We start from the raw sequence: 22,495 nt of genomic DNA on the forward strand, positions 1-22,495 counted from the left end.
GTGGCTCCTAGAACACGCTTCCTCCCTGCAGCATACTTTCTACCATACAGGAGGTTTCAGAAAAACCACTTCCGATAGATCTGAGTAGCGTCCTGGACACGGAGCCTCACTCGCCTGGGTCCTCCTCTAAGGCGACCTTCACATACGATCTACCCCCCTATCCCGCTCTATGGAACATACCATATTCTAACATTATATACAACTTAGTTATTTTGTTAATTAATTTTTGTCTCTCCTGCTAAATGTAAGTTTCACAAGGGTGGGAATCTTTGTCTATTGTGTTCACTGATGTATGCAAGCATTTGGAATAATGCCAGGCACATAGCAGGTGCCCACATAATATGTCTAATGAAGGAATAAATGACTTCTGCCTCCACCAGCATCAGAATCTCAGGGGGACGTCAGGAACTAGGATGCAAAATTTAAGGAGGCGCCCATTCTCAGGGCCAGCAGGACATTAGCATACACTTAAGGAGGTGAGAGGGCACCCTGGACACCTGATTTGCTTCACCTCAATCCCAACTCTGAGAATCATCACAGTTAAAAACACAGATTTCTTCCTACACACGATACCTACTGAATCACAGTCACTTTGGGGGTGTGGAGGAGGTAGTGCTTGGGGATTTCATTTCTTTTCTAAGGAGCTACTTGGTCACTATAACACACATTTATTTGCAACTTTAAAGTAAGCAGCATTACCAAGACAATTTTTTCACTAAACCATTTCTGGACAGTCCTTCATCTCATCAAGTCCCTTAATGACCTTTCTAAATTTAGCTTTCCCCTCTTTTTCCTAACAAAATTACAATAGTCACAAACACTATTTTATTTCATATATACTAGTATATCACATTCTAAGCCCAGGCACTGTTCAAAGAACTTTACTATATATAACACATCTACTTGTCATACACTACATGTGATAGGCACTATCTTTTACTCCACTTACATATGAGGAAACTGTGGCACAGGTTAAGAATGTCATCTAGCCGGAACCGGTTTGGCTCAGTGGATAGAGCGTCGGCCTGCGGACTGAAAGGTCCCAGGTTCGATTCCGGTCAAGGGCATGTACCTGGGTTGCGGGCGCATCCCCAGTGGGGAGTGTGCAGGAGGCAGCTGGTCGATGTTTCTCTCTCATCGATGTTTCTAACTCTCTATCTCTCTCTCCTTTCCTCTCTTTAAAAACTCAATAAAATATATTTAAAAAATAAAAAAAATAAAAAAAAATAAAAAAAATAAAAAGAATGTCATCTAGCCGAAACCGGTTTGGCTCAGTGGATAGAGCGTCGGCCTGCGGACTGAAAGGTCCCAGGTTCGATTCCGGTCAAGAGCATGTACCTGGGTTGCGGGCACATCCCCAGTGGGGGATGTGCAGGAGGCGGCTGGTCGATGTTTCTCTCTCATCGATGTTTCTGACTCTCTATCTCTCTCCCTTCCTCTCTGTAAAAAATCAATAAAATATATATATATATATATATTTTTTAAAAAAGAATGTCATCTATGGTCACACAGCTAGGAAGGGCAGATTGGGGATTCACACCCACCCAGCCTTTCTCCAGAGGGTATGCTCTGGCCAGAATGCCCTCAACATTCTCGCCAAAAGGAAACTGTTTTCATCCAAGTCTTAGATCCTCTCAGGCTCCTCCTTTCCCTGTATTTGGCTATTCTCTTTACTGAGAAACCTTTTCCAGTCACTTCTCTACCTTAAAACTTCCTACTGAAATCACACCCATTCTTCATTACCCAAGTGGAATTCCATTTCCCATGAAGCCATCGCCAAAGGCCACACTGGGAAGCGCTCTCCTTCAAGTGTTCATTTCACTTGGTTTCTCTATTGCTCCATTTTAAAGTTTTGGTGCAGAACAAACCAGGTGTGGTTAACTATTTCAAAATACGACCCCTTATGAAGCCTTATTTCCTTTTACCCATTGTTCCTTTACCTCAAAGAAGCACTGGCCAGGCCATCCTATGCTCACTGCTTCTGGAGAAGGAAAAAAAATCATGAAGAATAAAGAGGTAAATTTTTGGCTTTTGAGTTTCAAAAGTCTAGCACATTCTCCTAGGAGAGAACAGAAATTAATCATGTACAGAGGCCATCGATTTGGGAAAACTGTAGAAGAGTAAAGGTCAGCGATATCTGGCTGACTCCCCATTCTACCTATAAATTCCAATTTATACCAAGTTGGATAAAAATCCCCAGTTGGGCCGAAACCGGTTTGGCTCAGTGGATAGAGCGTCGGCTTGGGGACTGAAAGGTCCCAGGTTCGATTCCAGTCAAGGGCATGTACCTGGGTTGCGAGCACATCCCCAGTAGGAGGTGTGCAGGAGGCAGCTGATTAATGTTTCTAACTCTCTATCTCTCTCCCTTCCTCTCTGTAAAAAAAAAAACAATAAAATATATTTTTAAAAAAATCCCCAGTTGGGATGAGGACCAGATGGGAGACAAGGAGGGAATCGAGATTTTAGTTTCATGTAAACGGGGATCCTTGCAACAAAAGCAGATGTGACAAATGCATAATAGTTTTTACAGAGACAGGAGTGGAGAGAGTAGCTGTGTAACAACACCAGGCTAGAGCCCAAGAAGCCGTGGGACTCTCCAGAAAAACCGGTGGCTGTTTATGTAGGCAGAGAGGCCATTATGCAGCCAGTCAGAGAATGACTCAGGGGGACAAAACAACCCATTTGCCCACAAGTAACCTAAAACCAGAGAGAGTCTTAAAGAGCACTGTACATACTTACTTTCTTAGCCTAACACTGTATTTGGGCACCAGGGTGAGCTCACAGGCAGTTTGGGGAGAACCCAGAGAAAGCTGTACTTGAACTGCAGGGATTAAGAGTGATTCAGGAGTGTTCTGAATGGACAATAGACCACATGGCAACAAGACTGTCATCCATACATCAGCACAGCCAGGTCACGACCAGTCCATTTTCACCCCCCACCCTCCCCCAGCCATGATCCCGATACCTCAGAACTCTCAGTTACCCTGCATTTATATTGTCCCTTCACTTTGCACCAGAATGTGTCCCTTGATTCTGATCAACTCCCCAGAGCAAGCCCTGGCATTGGAAATGCTCAGTAATTATGAGTAAATGAACGAAAAAAGCAGAGTAAATCTCACAAATTTGGAAATGGATATTTTTGCCAAGAAAACCCTCCAACCCTAGTAGTCATCAGAGTGGCCAATTAGGAGAATTTAGAAGCGGATGATCCTGTCACAGCTCATTATTCCCTGGCCAGTCATAGATGTTTGGTGCAGATCAAAGCACCCTGTGTCCTGAGTGAGTTCTGGACTTGCAGCAGAAATGAGCACAATAAAGAAAGCACATGGGAAATGTGGCTATTTTATTTTGGTTTATAAAAATCACAGCCCACCGGGTTCTTAAAAAATTCACCAAAGAGATGACATTTGTTGAGGTCCAGCCAGAGAGGGCCTTTGTGAATTTGTTAAAAATGAATCAGTTTCCAGCAAGTTTTCCTGGGGGACGTGCAGATGCTGGGCTATCCTTAACTTCAAGCTAATTTGCACGTATCAGATAACTGCAGGCCTTCATTTCTGATCAAGGGCCAAAAGATCAATGTATATACATTTTTAAAAACCAGGAATACACAACTGAAGGCTGTGAAAGAAGAGGAAATGGACACAGTGTAATTTAGCAAGTCATTTTACTGTATGACAACCATCAACCATAGAAGCATTTTGAACTAAAAGACTTAGATTTCATTATTGTACAAATTGAGAAAATTCAGAGAAAAATCTTTTTAAAATAAGATACAACAAAGTGAGTATCCATGGGGAATAGTTTCTCGAATAGGTGTCTAAAGGCTTGTAATAAGATATAAGAATATTGGAGTATTCATCTCAAACCCAGCTTACTTTGTGAATTCTTATTTTTAAAAAATATATTTATATTGATTTCAGAGAGTAAGGGAGAAGGAAAGAGAGTTAGAAACATCAATGATGAGAGAGAATCATTGATTAGTTGCCTCTTGCATACCCCCTACTGGGGATCGAGCCCGCAACCCAGGCATGTGCCCTTGATCGGAATCAAACCCTGCACCTTTCAGTCTGCAGGCCAGCACTCTATCCACTGAGCCAAACCAGCTAGGGTGTGAATTCTTTTAATGATTAGTCCTTTAAAAAAAATTATAACTCAATCTTAGCTTTAGAGCACCAGAAGGCAACTTGAGGTCACTTTTGTGTGTGGGACTCAACTGGCTTCACTATGGGCTGGTCCTACATCAGCTGTGTCCTTCGTCTGGGGTCCTTGCCTTCTGCTGGCAGACAGAAGGAATGAACTTATGGCTGCAGTAAACTAGCAGGGGTAGAGGAACTCAGAGAACTGGGGGGTGATACAGTCTTCTTTTTACTTGTATTGAATCAATTCAAGCCTCATTAGTAAGACACTTCACATTGTAGGTGTTGGGGGAAATCTCATAACTTTCAGACAGGGGAGGGAGAGGGAAATCAATAAAAATGCAAGGGTACTTTGTAATATCAGGGGCTTAAAGGGAAAGGAGGCTGAAATAGCTTGTACGCAAACTTGGAAAAAAAATGTATCACAGTTCTATTTGTATATCATTTAAAAATCAAATACCCAGCTAGATCACTTAAAATGAAAAATATCTGTCCCCTCGCCAGCTGTCCCCAGCTTCCCAAGAAATTGAAGAAATATTGCATGTTTACAAGACTGATCTGCCGCCCAACTGGTATGGCTCAGTGGTTGAGCATTGACCTATGAACTAGGAAGTCATGGTTCAATACCCGGTCAGGGAACATGCCAGGTTGTGGTCTTGATCCCCATTAAGGGGTGTGGAGGAGGCAGCCAATCAATGATGCTCTTCCATCATTGATTTTCCTATCTCTCTCTCCCTCTCCCTTTCTCTCTGAAATTGAGCCCGCAACCCAGGCATGTTCAAAAGACTGCTCTGCCCAACTAATCTACAGTGACAAAAAGCAGATCCCGTGGGGCCTGGGATTAGCAGAGTGTAGGGGGAGGGGAATGGACTGCAAAAGGATTCTTGGGGGGAGGGGGGGCGATGGAAACAGCCTCTCTTGATGGTGGCAGTGGCAATTTCATGCATGTGTACATCTGTCAAAGCTGAATTATACACTGAAAGCGAAGCGGTGCACTGTACATAAACTGTGCTTAATAAAGTTGATTAAATAAACTCCCTGGATAACTAGTATACATGCCTTCAGGAGAACTTAATGACCAAGTAGCAACTCTTTCTCCTTCCATGTTTTCTGAAGCTTAGATTTGCAATTTCTCCGGCGAGGTAAGATAGACCCAAAAGCCACTTTCCGGACTATCAAGGTATATTCCATTATAACATCTCCACAATTTACCAAAGGTTACCTAGAATTCAATCATTTTTGTTTGTTTTACAGCTGGCATTCAAACATGTATTTGTAGTATGCATATATCATTGTTTAGAGAGAAAATTAGAAGTCCCAGTATTTTTTTTAAGCCTTATTCTTGACATTTTGTCACCTTGCAATTATGCCAAGCTACAGGGGGGAAAAACAGGGGGTGGGGGAGTGGGTATTTCTGAGCCCATGACTTCTGAGGGAGTTTATTTGGAACACATTTCCATTTTTCTTCCATGCACAGGTAGCTACTTCACTCACTTTTAATTTTTTCAAAAGATATTAAAGGAGAGAGAGTATTTTTTGGAGACTGACATATTTAGACAGAAAAAAAAAACCAAAAAAACAACAACTCCACAATCAACAAACATATTTTCACATGAAATTACAAAAGCTATTGCTAGAATATTTTGCAGCCTGCCACATAGGATAAAGAAAGCCCCAGGCTCCTGAAGGCCTGTGAAATCAGTCAGAATAATCATTACTTTTTGTTGCAGGCAAGGCATACCTGAGTCTCAAAGAATAAACAATGGAGCGCTCCACCTCCCCCACAAAGGAACCAAAATATTACACACCATTCCTGAAAAGAAGAATCACAAATAACTAAGACACTAAATGACATCAGATTTTCCTTGGAGATGTTTCTAATCTATTTTTCTTTCCATTCTTCATATCTATAGCATATCGGTACTTTAACAAAGCCTATATGTAAATAAGTCTGTGTATTTTGTCCTTAGCGTTGACACTAGCATATTAAAATACAAGCACTACAGTTTTGCCTGGCTGAAATTAATAAAATAGAAGAATTCACAGTGACAGGCTGTGTCTCTGAATTCAGTACCTTCAGCCATGCCGCCCACCAAGACAAAGTCTATTAACTGAATTCCAATGAATTCCGTATTTCACCACACTAAGCTGAAACCAAGAGAAATCAAAAAGTTTATGACCAACTTTCTGAAAGTGGTTAATTTGGCATGGGATAGTAATCCTACTTCCACCATTCCAGGCAAGTGGCTTCTTATTCTTACTCCAACCTCCCCTCCCCCCCAAAATGAGCCACTGAAAAATAGCCACGTTGACTGCTTATGTAGGTAAGAGCATGTCCATTTGATATGAGCACAAATCTTTACTCTTCCAGTTGAAATCACAGTAACTCCGTACCCTTTAAATATACTTTACTCTTCCCATTAAAAGCACAGTAATACTGTATCCTTAAAATATACTTGCTCTTACAATGGAAGCACAGTAATTTTGTAGCCTTAAAATATATCCTAATTTACTTTCCTCATTATTGATTAGTACCATCAAAATTATATTAACTGATCTTCATCGGAAGTCTAAATAACAGCATATCTTTCTGAGCCTGTGACTTCCGAGGGAATTTATTGAGAGCACGTTTCCATTTTTCTTCCATGCACAAGTAGTTCCTTCACTCCCTTTTAATTTTTTCAAAAGATAAATTAAAGCCAGAAACTCCTTGTTGCATTTTACATTCCACTGAGTCAGTCTTTTCGAATGAAGCGTTTCCTTAGGTTAATTATTACATCTTTGAGCAATCTTTGCAGGAGGGCAAGGAAATGATTAAGGAGAACTGGCTCTGTGTAAAGAACCGAAATGAGACTACATTGGAGGTAAAAACCTAGGATAGTTGAAGATCTGGTAGACAGTAACACAGGATTTTTTTTTTTTTTCTGAGCAGAATGTCCTCAAAAAATAAGAGCCATATACATGCATTAGTAATAGTTTTTCTGTTTCTTCAGTTGATTTTATACTACACACTTTCCTACTGTTTTTCTCTACATTCAGAACTGACTGACATGGATAGTAAGCCCTTAAAAGAGGGCCTATATTAGGACAAGTCAGGATTGTACACCTAAAAAATACTTGGTAAATAATTACTCCTAATTATATTTCACCTTAAGTACCCTTGGTTATTCTTATAGGGTCTTTCCTACTCATCCACAAAATCTATTCTGGCTATGGATTATGTTGATATTACTGAAAGTTATTAGTCTCTCCTCAACTGCTTTTACATTGTTGTTTCATTTCGTACATCCGCTCGTAACTAAATGGGCACTCACTTATCTCTCTCGGTATTTGCTCACTTAACCACTTTTTGATCTTTCCAACTCTTACTCCAAGACCCTGACAATAGGCATCTCCTAAGAGTCACTTTTCAGCCATAACATATCCTCTGTCTACATTCACTCTCTATGAGAGCTATTCCATTATTACAGCCTCAACCGTTATCAATGTCCTGGAAATTCTATGAGAAACAATGAAGTTTTTCACATGTTTTTCCAACTACTCATATATACATACACAGTCCCCTTGCTGGTCCTTCAAAACACTGCCGTGATCTTGCTTTCCCCACCACCCCCAGCCCCTTGTACCATCACCTATATTGTGCTGCCCTCTGAAACTAAAATTACTCTAGCAATTCTGACATTTCAGACTCTGAATTTCATCTCCCAGTTTGTGTCTCATGCTTGACAAAACCAATAGTGAAAAATGTGGGTGGATCAAAGAGGCAGGTCCAATCACAGGAGCAAAGCCTGTGGGTTGATGAGGTAGGCAGTAGGAATCCATTGTAGAAGTCTTTTGTTTTTTGTTTTGTTTTGTTCTTTTTGCAAGACATCAATATTTTGAGAATGATATCATCGAAAGAACCAGCTCTGTGGATTCAAAGAAAAGCCTGACTATTAGAGGCATCTAGGTGGAATATGACCAGGGCCTGGGCAATAATGTTTTATTCTCATGTTTTCATATTGCTTCATCTGATCTCTTTGCTCTACTCAGATTGATCTCTGACACTGCCACCCCAGAATCATTCTAATTCCTTTGCTATGCCCACCCCAGTAATCTCCTTCACCTATGCCCCTCCCCACATGGAAAGAAAGCCTTTCCTCTCCATCCAATTTTATTTGGGGCAGGGGGTTGTTTTAATAAGCTTTACTCTTACATCTTCTCATGGCCTATGTTAAATCATAACCCCCTCCAGGATATTTTCAGAGATGCAGTATAGGTATCAAAGAGGTTATGAGCTAGAACTGTGCAGCCACAATGCCTGACTACAAAAGTTGCCTCCCCTCACATCCTACACGGTGGTGGTGGGCAAATTACAGAATTTTTCTGAGCTTCTGAGTCATCATCTATAAAAGAGGAATACAAGAAGTACCCAACCCATAGGGCCCTTCTAAGTATTCACGGAGATAATCCATGTGGCAAGCTGAGCACTTAGCCTGGCACAGAATACGAGTTCAATACATGCGCCCATCATCATTAGCACCGTTGCTTTCTCCCTATCCCTGGGGGGTATTGTTATTGTTTTTCCTCTATGAATTGCTATATAAGTCAACATTTCTTAATCCAAAATTAGGCGGTTGCTAGTTAATTTTTGTCTATATATCTTGCTTTGCCAGTTAGAGTCAACGTTTTAAGGGTACAAACCACAACTCAATTTTTTTGTTCCTCCTTCTAATAATTATATTATTGATGTTGTGAGTAACAAGAGTCACTTTCACCATCTATTTAATTACATTTGGCATTGTGCTTGTTGTTTTTAATATGTTCTGTCAGTTGATCTTTATATAGGCAATCATGACAAGAGGGAATGTTTTCCCTTTTAGAGTTAAGAGAACAAAAGCAGAATAGGTTATAAAACAGAGAGTAGTGCACAGAACAAGTGCTTCCCTGCTTTTAATTTTAGTCCTATAGCCTGGCCAGAGCCAAAGGCACACCAGCATGGCCAAGCATGGTCCCTGACCTTGAGAGGGTTATGGTGTTAGCTGGAAAAACAAAAAGTTAACCAAATAATGACAGTATTTTGATTTTTGTCACGTTAGAGCCCTGATGTTAAAGAAACATAGAGGAACTGAGTTTAGAGAAGTGAATGGACACACGCACAACGCATTCTACGTGAAGGGAGAGCACCTGCCGAGGTGTGGGAGAGGGTGGACATAGGGAAGCATATATAAAGGTCCCACTGAAATGTCGAAAGATGGAAAAAAAGTGAAGTGTCTCATTCCCCATGGAAAGACTCAGAATTTCACTCGTGATGGGAAATCACAGAAGGGTTTTAAGCAGATGGGGATGGGATGGGCATGGATGAAAGGGGAGGCAATGTTATAATCAGATTTGATTCTAGAACCAAGCCCTTTCAGAAGCCATTTGGAAGACAGATTTCATGGGCCCCACAATGGAGTTTGTTGTGTTATCCAAAATATTGGCAGGAGGAAGAAAGACAATGGGATAGCTGAAGGAGATATGTAGGAGGGAAAAATAATGATGGAGACTATTCATGGACCTTATGAAGGAAGAAGCAAGGAAGAGGCTTATCTTGAGTATTCTGCTTTCATCTTCAGATTCCCTGACTAACTTGGGGCTATAGTGAAAGAAAGTGTTAATAAGAAAAATTTCTGAAAAAACCTGGAGAGCCAATTGCCTCATATGATCAATTCCTCTGTTTTGCTCTTGGAAACTGTATGGAATAAGTGTAATTCTTAAAACAACCACAGAGCTTATCCAGGACTCCAGAACATGGCACAGATGGCCCAATAGAATCAGGCCCCTGCCTGCATCTTCTGCTCTGCCTTGTGCCTCTCTCTCCCCTAGAGTTCACCAGGCTCCAGCTGCACTGACCTGTTTGTTCCTTAAACTCAGCTTTTCCCTCCACTGGAATGCCCTTTCCTGAGCTGCCCTTACTGCTGGCTCCTCACTCAAAGGTCAGAGGCTGTTTGCAACCACTTATCTAAGGTGGGCCTCTCTCCTCTGCCACCCATTACCCTCTCTGATTTATTTCATAATTTGCCCCTCTCCCTGCAAGTTTCTTATTTGATTTCCCACTGGTAGTCTCCCCTAATTAGAATTTCAGCCTCTTAGTACAGGTATCTTACTGCTTTTTTATTTGCTTTTGCCTTGCTCACAGTTGAGCCGTGAATGCAGTGCCCAGCATACAATAAGCACTCACTAAACACTGAATAACTAAACTGTTTTAACGGCCCAGAATATAGCTGTGAATACGTCACAATGTGCTTTCAAATTCCTCACGCCCCGATGTAAATTCCACAAGAATAATTAGGCTCATTGTACATAGAAGAAAACTGGGACTTAACAAGGTTGCCTGACTTTGCAAAGTCACATAACTAGTAATTGCAGGTGCAGTAAAAAGAACTTAATTCTCTATATCATTAAAAAACTACAGACACAGTGATTTTTTTTTAATTTACTATCAAAGGAATAACGACTAAAGGTCAAGTTAACTATAAAAGAAGTTGTTACTTCATTATTTTACAGAAAAGGAAATAAAATCCAGATATTTAATATGGTTTGGGGAATTTTAGGATTTCACTAAGATTTTTCCGCATCAAAATTCGTTTAAAAGGGCATTGGAATGGAGGAAATGGTTCTATGCATGAAAGCAATAATGTGTAAAGACATCAATTTAATCTGTTTGTTGAAACAAATGCAAATGCCTATGTATTTACTTAGTTTATTCACCCTCTTTTTCCTGGATATAACAGCACTTAGCAAAATGACAATTATTTTCCCTTTCAATTTTATTCCTTTCAGTTGAATAACTGCTCATTTGCCTCTTTAGTTTATTTTTGTCAAGAATAGAAATGGCATTAATTTGGGCATTTGTGCATTTTTGCATGCACTAACACATAGATGCTCAATAGCTCTCATCAAGATCCTGAAAAGAAGGTTGGTAAAAACCACTTAAAATAATTTGAGGCTGTATACCAGGAAATGATCTTTTTGGCAAGTTCTCAATTCTTTTTTTTTATCCTTTTACTTTTCAGTAGCAAAATTTTAAAAATCTATTCATGTTAACTAAATTTCTTCCAGGATTTAGAAATTTTCACTTTTATTATGAATTTATTCTATTTTGCTTAATAATATATTTTCCTCTATTTATTTTGCTTAATAATATATTTTCCTATGTCAGAGATTTGTAAAATAGCCAATGAGTTATTAAAGTGATATATGAACTTCAACAGAATCAAATTCATGTCTACCCATACAGTGATGGCAAACCTATGACATGCATGTCAGAGGTGACATGCAAACTCATTTTTTTGCTTGATTTTTCTTTGTTAAATGGCATTTAAATATATAAAATAAATATCAAAAATATGCCTTTGTTTCACTATGGTTGCAAATATCAAAAAATTTCTTTATGTGACACGGCACCAGAGTTAAGTTAGGGTTTTTCAAAATGCTGACACGCCGAGCTCAAAAGGTTCGCCATCACTGAATCAGAAAGTTCTTTTTCTAATTATTTCAAAGAAAACTTGGTAAGTTAATAGTCATTTTACTCTTACAAGCCAATGATATGTAACAACTTTTAGAATAGCTTACCATTGCCAATCTCTCTACATTCCTGTGCTACCAGTAATATGTATTAAGATTAAAAAATAATTATAAATACACACTAAAACTCATACTAATTATATATAACAAGTTGTTTATAATAAAATTTCTCTTACAAGTATTCACACTGTGTGGGCCTGGTAAAGGTTTCCCCAGAAATATGGAGTTGGCAGGATTATTCAGGGAAAGAAATGAATGTGGATGTCACATAAGCCCCCTTCCATTCAAAAGGTTATCTCCTTAAGTCTTGAAAGGAAACCACTGGATAGAGAAGGTGAATGGTAACATTTGAATTAAAAAGTACTATTGGGTAGATCAGCAAGTCAGAGAATTTCAGAGCTGGAAGAAGCCTTAAGAGTCATGGAACCCAATCTCGTTGTCTTATAAATGAGGAAGCAGAGAACCAGAGACGTGTAGGAATGTTCTGAGATCACAGCTAGCGAAGGCAGGGCCATGACGGGAAGGAACTCCCAGGATGAGAGCAGGTGTGCACGTCAAGGGCCAGGACTACAGTTCTGAACCCACAAACACTATCTGTTGATCCTGGAGGAGTTATTTCCCCCTCCAAGCCTTACTGTCCTCATCAGGGCAGGTGGACCTGTCTACCTCCTGGGGGCGATGGCTGCTCCTGGCTTGGGCAGTGCCATCAGCATCGTTCTCCCGTGGATGCTCTCACTGAACTGAATGTGCACTGGGGCCCTGCTGTTAGGGCAGGATCCGAAAGGCTCCGGAAACATCCTCAGACCATCTCGCTCTGTATTTACCTATTTTCCACTTAACTTTTACATAATTTTATATTTACAGTAGAGTTGCATAGATACTGCAGTGTGCTTCTGTATAGTTGTCACACAGCTTCCCTAATATTCATATGTTACAACCATGCTACAGTTAATAAAACTAAGAAATCAACATTGGCATAATACTTTGTCATGGAAATGTTACCATTAACTACGATATTTATTTGGATTTCTCCAATTTGTCTACTATTGTCCTCCCGCTGTTCCAGGATTCGATCCAGGAAACTACACTGTCTTAGGCCTTAAAGCTAATTAAGAATGTACCCTTTAGATCTACTGATCAAAATCCAGGGGCTTGCAGGTAAGCAGAGACCGTGGTAAATAGTTCCACTTCAAACATTCCAGTTAGTGCCACAGGCTTGTATGAGCCAAGCCACCAGCCACTATGAGACTGAAATGCCTTTACTTCTTCTAGGACCCACTTAGCATGGCACAGACACTATGCTCTGTCTGTTTTTAACTTAAATCTTGATGTAACAGGTAAAAACCCATAGATATTGGCCCTTTGATTAACATGCCCTGGTGTTCCTATTTTCCTCCTTGAGAATTACACATTTCTGTTCCTAATGACCAAGCCACAAAGACATACCCTTTAAATTAAGGGGGAAAAAGCCCTGACAACAGAAATCAGACAGATCCTAAGACAGGCCACACATTCACAGGGGAAGCAGAAGGTTATTCCCCAGCGTGGAAACGACCTAGGAGGACACCTAACCGATGATGCCTGGCAGCATTTTAAAAATGTCCACCCAAGAACTAATTCCAAGCCCTGCGAAGGGAAAGCTATTGTGGAGAACTATGGAAAAGCAGCAATTTCTTCTCCTGCAAAAGCCACGTGAGGATGGATGGGGAGATGGAACATGATCACAGTCTGGAGCTTGGCCAGGGCAGGAGGGTAACGAGGTGATGGTCTCTGCCTGTCTTAACGAATGACTTTCCTGATGTGACTGATGTTCTAACGCCCCTCCTCCTAATTCGTTTTACCTGGCACTGCGCTGTAGCTAGAGCAGAGCAAGGAGGACTACACATAGGCCTCCTGGCACCACTGGATTGTCAGAGAGAAGTCGCCGATCAGACTAGTTCCGGAAGTTCTGCCTGTAACACAAGCACTGGTTTCCGGGGGAGTGCTGAGAACGGTGTCATCTGCCTGCCATTCCATTCTTTCTTACTGTGGCAGGAACCAAAGTGGTAACATTTACTGAGGACTTGCTGTGCTAAGACGCTCGGCCAAGGGCTGTGGATGCCTAGCAGGGTCAGAATGGACCCCCTGCAACGCAGGAGGACAAAAGAAATGCCTGCTCTTCACTTTCCAACTGACCTCATCCTGCTTCCAGTCCCCTTCCCCAAGCATGGTATGCAAGCTTTGTCTCGTGAGAGAAATTCATCTTTTTTCTGGCTTGACACTTAGTTTTCTCTCAGCAATCAACCATATTTCAGAGATTTTCCTTACTGTGTACTGGACCCAAAAGAAACCCTTACTCCACCTCATGACTGAGAGGGAGCTGCTCTCAGGGCCTGGTTAGCTCCGTGGTGTCTCTATGGCGCTGTGTATGGACAGTTCACTAACCAGCTAAGGCCTGGAGACTCCTTTGTGACTCTACCTCCCCGCAGCCCTCACCTGTGCGGGTTCTCTAGGGCCTGAATAAGAAGCTCCTGATCACCCACCTGTGGGGAGCCTTCCAGCCAATACCTGCATCCCCCTCAGCTCTCTGAGGTGCTTGGAAATTCTAGATCCCCATCAGATTATGCCATTTAATATCTCAGAAACAGCAGACCCACCACTGCTCAGATCCGTACCTAGCAACTGCCCTCCCGGTTCCCTTGTGCCTTCTCACGGGGCGCTCCCACTCAGCAAGCGTCCACCAGATCATGCCAGATGACTGTCCACAGACCGCCATGGCTTTCTGCATAACTTGTAATAAAGCCCACAATTCTGTCTGAGGCCCAGACGGTTTTACATGGTCTGAAATATGCCCCTCCTCTGCCTCCTTGATGACTCATTTACTGACTCCCCTTTGTTCATTCAGCTCCAGCCAAACCACTTCCTTCCTATTCTCCCAACAAGCCAAGCATGCCCCCTACCTCAGGGCCTTTGCACAGGCTCTCATGCTATTTAGTCTGCTTTGAACATGTCCCTCCAGAACTCACATGCTGAGCCATTGCTATCTCGGGCAACCTTTTGTTGACCCTATTTGAAATAGCACCCCACCCCAACTCCTCCATCCCCTGCTTTATTTTTCTTCACAGCTCTTTTCACAACCTGACATTTTTATATAGTTATTTGCTTGTGTATAGTGTGTGCCCCTCCAACCACAATATAAATCAAGAAGAAGAAAAAAAATCAGATTCCTCATATTTGACTCATTAACAACCCTTTGAGGCAGGTTTTAAGATGGCTATTATTTCCATTGTACAGATGAAGAAATTACCTTCAGTGAGTCCGAGTGATCTGTGTAGGCTTAAATAATGAAAATTATTGTCCCTCCACCCCAAGGAAGAAAGAGGTAACAGAGCCTGTGGTTGTGTAAAGAAGGAAATGAGAGGAGAAGACAGCACACAATACCCAGGCCCCAAAGCCCAGGAGCCCGAGCAGCAGGGCTCAGTAAGTAGGCCTGCAGCTACTCAGCAATAATCACCCCGCTGCCTGTAAACAAACCTCCTCCGAGGAGGCCAGTTCATTTGTCAAGTGGTCAGAGCAGCAGCTGGGCTGCAGATAATCAAGGAGTCTGGGGACAATTAGTTCCCAGTTTTGACAGTGAGAGAGTGGGGAGGCCTCCGCATTTTAGGAACTGCTGTCAGGCGGGGAAGTTCTTTATTGGGCCTGGAGATCAGGTGTGTCCCCTGTCAGCCGTTTTGATTCCTCCTGACAAGGACAGACGTCCTTAGCCTCCTTTCCTGCATTGCCACACTCACCACCGCGAGGATGTGCAGACGGCGGTGCAAAGACTCCTGGTCCCAGCCCTGTGCCGGCTGAGGGCACCTGCATATTTTTCCTTGTGAGCCCTTCCCCTCCGCCCGGTTCCTCTCCTCAGCTCCCAGAGCACCTGGCCCAGAGCAGTGCTCAATACATCTCTGTTACAGTGAACTGCCAGCGCACTCCATTAGTCCAGGCCCCGGGTTCTTATCTGTCCAATGGGGACAGGGAAGCTCCCTACAAAGATTATGAGGTTGAACAAATAAAAACAAACTGGTTTTTTTCTTAATAGCACACCCTAGGTGCACTGGTTCTCTTTCACGTTAGGAAGTAAAACAAGTGCCCTGGGGGCCTGTCAGGAGGCATGGCATTACTCACTTGTCAGGGAAGAGGGTGTTAGTGAGGGGAAGGTTCGGGTTTTCATGGGAGAGATGCATTCATTCAGGGTGGTGAAGCTCTCCAGAAGGAGGAAAATAAACTGACCTTTCCACCCAAGGAGTTTAATAAATATTGCAGCCCTAGCCGGTTTGGCTCAGTGGATAGAGTATCAACCTGCGCACCGAAGGGTCTCGGGTTCGATTCTGATCAAGGGCACATGCCCGGGTTGCAGGTTCGATCCCCAGCTGAGGGTGTGCAGGAGGCAGCTGATCAATGATTCTCTCTCATCATTGATATTTCTATCTCCCTCTCCCTTCCTCTCTGAAAGCAATAAAAAATATATTTTAAAAATAAAATAAAAATAAATATTCCAGTTTGCTCAATCTAAGCCCCCCAAATTATATTGCCAATTGAAATAATAAAATTGTCCAACATTACTCTACTACAATAATCTCACTTCTAGGAATATATCTCAAGAAATCAGAAACACCAATCAGAAAGGACATATGCACTGCTATGTTCATAGCAGCACAATTTACAATAGCCAACATTTGGAAACAACCTAAATGCCCATCAGCAGATGAGTGGATTAAAAAGCTGTGGTACATCTATACAATGGAATACTACACTGCTGTAAAAAAGAAAGAACTCTTACCATTTGCAACGGCATGGATGGGTCTGGAGAGCATTATGCTAAGCGAAATAAGCCAGTCAGAGAAAGAAAAATATCACATAATCTCACTCATTGTGGAATATAATGAACAATGTAAACTGATGAACAAAAATAGATCCAGAGACATAGAAGCATCAAGAAGATTTCCATCCATCTTCAGAGGAAAGGCAGGGGAGGGTGGGGTAAGGGGTAAGAGATCAACCAAAGGTCTTGTATGCATGCATATGAGCATAACCAATGGACACAGACAGTAGGGGGGTGAGGGCATGTGCTGGGGGTGGGGTGGCCAATGGGGAAAAAAGGAGACATATGTGATACTATATGTAATACTTAACAATAAATAATTTTTAAAAAAGAGTACTTACTTGTTCTAACAAGATAGGAAAAACCAATGATTTTATTTTTCTCCTAGTTACCACATGCTAATTTACTTCGTGCTAGGGATTTGATAAATGCTTTATAGGGGTGATCTCATTTGTTCCTCAAAAATCATCCTATCATGTTTGTTTGTTTGTTCCATTTCTCTGAGACAGAGCTGAAGTCCCTTGCTCAAGGTCAGAGATGAGAGATGGAGCTGGAAATCAAGTCCACACACTGGGACAGGCACGCCACCATACTGCCTCCCTGAAAACAACCAAAATGAACTGTCTGTGACCTACCCATCCATGCATCCACCCATTCATCTATCCATGCATTCCTTCATCCATGAATCCAACAAAGATTTATGAGCACCTACCACATAGAAAGCTCTATTGCAGTTGCTATGGAATACAACAAGGAGAAAACAGACAGTTCTGCCATCATGGGGCTTGTGATCCAGTGTAGAATAATAGCATCAAACAAGCAATCTCACAAATGAACACAGAATTAAAAGTTACTGTAAATATCGGGAAGGGAAATTGCAGGGTATGATAGGAATAATGAACACCACAGAGAGTCACGGAGAGCAAATGTAGATGGTCCAGTGGGAAGGGAAGTCAGGGGGATGCTCTGAAATGAATCTGACATGAGAACGGAGAGAAAACAGAGCAGCCAGGGTGACTGGACGGACGGTTGAGCCTGAGTGTGGTCTGAGTCGGCCTGAGAATGAGGGGAAATAAATCAGAGAAGAGTGAAGAAGGCAGTGAAAAGGATTGAGAATGAGACAGAGAGGGAGAAAGAAAGACTACTAAAGAAAAGCTTAAGATCGCTGCCTCGCTGTGGGGTGTAATTGCCTTTATGGTGCAGGTGTGAGAACAATTTACAAGTTAGGGAGGTGGACACTGTGACAATGAAGAACACTGTGTCCCAGGTGTGACTAAGTTCATTTCTCAGTGGAAAGGATGTGAGTAATATAGAGCAGCACTGAGCGCAGAGAAAATCCAAAGTTGTCTAACTGAGCCCCACCCCACACCCCCAACACACACACATACACACACACACACTTCCCCTGGGCTTTATATCCTAAATCAGTGGCCAGGTTGGCCTAAGGCCTTTTCAGGTGAATCCGACAGCTCTGCTCTACGCTGCTCTGGGTGAACCCAGCATCATCATCACTCCCTGGAAGCTACGGGCATCGCAGCCTCTCCTATATGGTTTATTTTGTGTCCCTATCAAGCAACAATTAGTATTATTTCTAGTGGCACACTAAAGTGATCTACTTCAATGACAGTAATGGAAACAAGGCGTATGTAGTAATAAGAAAATGTCAATTCAACTCCAGAGCCCCCTGCTAATCCTGAAAAGGCAAAACAGATACCAGGCAGGGGAAGATAAAGAAATGAGCATCTCAGGGATTAAGAAACTGCCAAGGGAAGAAGACTAAAAGAATATTTCTCACACAAAGCTAAGTCAGGGGAATAAAAATGCTATCTTGTCATACCTTAAGCATCTCCCTCAAAAAACATTTGACTATTTCCTCAATTCCTCTAGAAAATCTTTGCAAGGTGCACTGGTCTAAAATTCTTCAGACACAGCGAAGATTGTTTTTGCTTCTTTTAAAATGTGTCTATTCCTAAATTTCCACAGTCAAAAGATACTTATGACCCCAAAAAATAGTACATAAACCTTAGGAAGTTGTGGTACTTTTCCTAAAAGAGCTTATCTGCAACGTTCAAATAGTTTGAAGCATTTATCCTTAGAGAGCAATATTTCAAAGATATCTGAAACCTGTATATGCGGGCTGAAGGCAACTGTCAATACCAGCCAGGTTCAGGGCACTCCTAACAGTTTACTCACCCGAAGGCTCAAGTATTCAACCAGAAAAATCAACAGGCTCTCAGGCAGTGCACTGCATCTCGGCTCCTTCGACTTGCATATTTAGCAACGCAAAAATAACATTTTAAAGTTAAAAAAAGGTGTTAAAAATAGCATTTATCTAGCTTTCTTAAAGGATGTAGGCTGAATAATTTCTTTGCTAAGTGGATATCTTTGGAAGAGATCCCATCTTAGTCCTTTTCTCTTAAAAGAGTTTTTATTTTACACACTGTTGAAAAACAAGATTAAAGGGCAGCCCTAACCAGTTTGGCTCAGTGGCTAGAGCATCGGCCTGCAGACTGAAGGGCCCAGGTTCAATTCTGGTCAAGGGCATGTACCTTGGTTGCGGGCACATCCCCAGTGGAAGGGTGTGCAGGAGGCAGCTGATCGATGTTTCTCTCCCATCGATGTTTCTAACTCTCTATCCCTTTTCCTTCCTCTCTGTAAAAAAATCAATAAAATATATTTTTAAAAAGATAAAAGGACAGAGGGAGCATCAAGGAACTTACTAGCACTTAGAAAGTGCTGGCAAGTGTGGGGTTTTTTCTGCCCCTCCTTATTGCAAACCGTTCTTACTGGCCCAACTAAATTCCTGTTAGCCCCACAGAACTTGGATAAGTGCAGCCTTAAAGACTCTTTTCCTCTTGAGCTCCTGAAGTCCTTGCAACCATTACAATTTGACTCTTAAGCCTATACTATTTGGTGAGGTCTCTTGAATAAAAAAATAATCTATATATATATATACACACACACTAATATACGCACGCATTATTAATACACAAATTATACAATTTACATTTTACAATTATAAAAATACATTTATATGTGTGTATATATTCATGTACACATATACATATGACACAAACGTATCAAATATGTTGAGCAATTACTATATGATCAAATGTCCTCACATATTTTAATTCATTTAATCAACATAACAACTCTAATAGAAAACATTAGCAGAACAATTTTCCAAAGAACAAAACTGAGGAAAGTGATTTGTCAGTCACCCCAATCTTTGAGCTATTTATAAATTTATAAAGACAGTCGCACATGTCTTGCCTCTCTAAGTCATTTATGAGACCTTGGAGAGCTGGGACTCATACTGTCCAGTTCTGTGTCCCTCGGAAAGCCTCGCACACTATCTGTACACAATATGTACTTGCATAAGCCAATGCGTTTTGGTTTGATATTGGAAAGACCAGAAAGGTAATGATTACTTAAAATGCACCCTCTACGAATGATATTGAGTTCAATATTGACTTGGAAATATAATTCAAGACCCATTCATATTCGGTACCAGGCCCAAATCCCAGATGAATATAGATGGGAGGCGTTTCCATGTCTGCCTTGCTTGTGGTATTGCCAGCATGGGCAGGAGCAGGGTGCAAACAGTGAGAGGTGCAGTCCCAGCTCCCCCAGTGTGACACACAATGATGCTGACACCGGGGTTCAGTGCCATGGCATGAAGGGAGCTGTAAGGATGGGCATGGAGAATGATGCTGAAAAGGCAGAGAGAAAATGAAAAGGGGGTAAAAGAAGCCCACACATTCACATACTGTGGATTAAAATCCAATGAAAGGAGAATAAGAAGCCAGCACAACAATTGATAGCATTTTCAATGCAGTCAACTTAAGCTTCAATATTTATTCCAACAGGAAAATTGAACCTCAAGTCCAAAAACAACCCTCAGCTCCCATTCTCTGCTCAAATACACTTACATTTACATTTATGGGAGACGATGTGGCTACATTTAAATCTCCGCTCTGAGAGCAGCAGGACTGTAAATAGACTTATTTTACCCATTTTATCACATTCTATTAGCTTTCCTTCCTTGCCTTTCTCCGAGGCAGGCGAAGTTCATACGTGCAGAACATGTAAATGATTTCTTTTGATAACTACATGGGTAGATTCCCAACTCAGAAATCAGCTCATGCATACTTCCGAGAGCTTGTCGAATGATGCTAAAGGACTAAATTTCAGCATAAAGAGCCAATGGAACATAGTACCTGAGGTAAGAAATGAAGAAAAAAAGCAATTATACTAGCACCATAGGGTGTTATGCTGAGTGGAGAAAGCTCAGTAAGCACCGAGGAGGACTGAGCACATCTCCCCATCCAGAGAATGGCTGTGGTTAATGACAGCACTCATTATGGCCCTGTAGAGAGAGAGCGTGAAGGACACTACCAAGCTCCTGATTCCTCCTTGAGGTCTGATGGGGTCCTGTGGAGCCATCAGCCCTGAGCTGGTGTCTCAAGACATGATTCTCAAAAGGAGTGGATTTCACCCCCACTTGCCTTACTCCTCAGTTTGCCTACACAAGTGAGACATGATATGCATATCTTAAGCATTTTCCTTCCCCCTGAACTCCTATTCCCTTAGTGCAGTGGTTCTCAACCTTCTGGCCCGCAACCATAAAATTATTTTCATTGCTACCTAATAACTGTAATGTTGCTACTGTTATGAATCATAATGTAAATATCTGATATGCAGGATGGTCTTAGGCGACCCCTGTGAAAGGGTCGTTCGACTGCCAAAGGGTTCGCGACCCACAGGTTGAGAACGGCTGCCTTAGTGTTTCCTCCTGATTTGCATTCAGGAAAGTGGAATCCAGCATTTTCCAAATGGGAGAAAGTGTAGCACAAGAGACATTAAAATGATGGGCTAAGTTTAAAAGTCTCTGAAATCTCCCTGTGACAGGAAAAAACGTATGTAGAGAAAAGCTTGGTTATATTCCCACCCCAATCCCCACCATCCAAACCTAGAAAAGGGATTCTCTTGAGGAGAGGAAGGACGTTTGATAAAAACTGAGACCATCAGATGTTGATGGAATGAGGAACTGCCTTGCCTCCTCCCCCCAGACTCGGCGTGTGTGACGTTTATATAATCAGATTTAGTTTTAAGGATTTCAGAGCAGATGGCAACTGTGGCCCACGTCCTGCATGGGATTTAGATCTTCCCTAAGCCAGTATTTTAATGTGCATAGGAATCACTCCAAGAGACCCAGGGCAACTTGAGGAAACAGTACAGGCATCATCCCAGCCCACACCCTGAGTGGGGAGAGAGCATCAGTTGAGAGAATAAGATGGAAGTCCAAACAGTCCTCAGAATGAAAGGGGTTGGAAACGGGTAAGGGGCTTTTCTTCACAGACCAGAGCAGGACTCGAAAGGATGTCTGGACATCTCAGCAGAAACCATAATGAAGAGAGTCAAATCTAAAACCAGTTTGGCCACTTCCCTGCAAATGCCAAGATATATGGAAAGTCCTATTTGTTGGACTTCGTTTGTGCTCATCCGATTTCCTTAGCCCTACCTGCCTCCCTGGTCCTGGGCCATTTGCTCAATGGATTGCTGTGGCCACTACCACCATGGCTCCTCTAGTAACTCCCAGCCTCACCCCACATCCATCACATCCCCATTCTAGGCAGCTCAGCATTTCTGGCTCCCAAGCCTGATGCCAGCAGATCACACAGGCTCTGCTTCTTTCCTAGACTCAAGTGAAATACTGCTCATTGGACTGAGATGTAGCTTCCCCAGGAGTTGCCTAGAGAGGCTATTTGACAACACCCAGAAGTATAGACAAACCTTCGATTATGGAAGGGAGTCATCTGTGTTCATTTGCCAAACTGGAGCCAGGTCTGTAATCTACCAATTTGTATTTGCTTATCTCCTTCCTGGGTTAATGTTTCCTTTTCTCTCATTCTTACCACCCTGGGACCACACAGTGGGCTATCACTAATATGGATGTTTTGTC

This window comes from Myotis myotis, unplaced genomic scaffold (assembly GCF_014108235.1).
Source record: "Myotis myotis isolate mMyoMyo1 unplaced genomic scaffold, mMyoMyo1.p scaffold_m19_p_6, whole genome shotgun sequence".
In the NCBI taxonomy this organism is placed as follows: Eukaryota; Metazoa; Chordata; class Mammalia; order Chiroptera; family Vespertilionidae; genus Myotis; species Myotis myotis.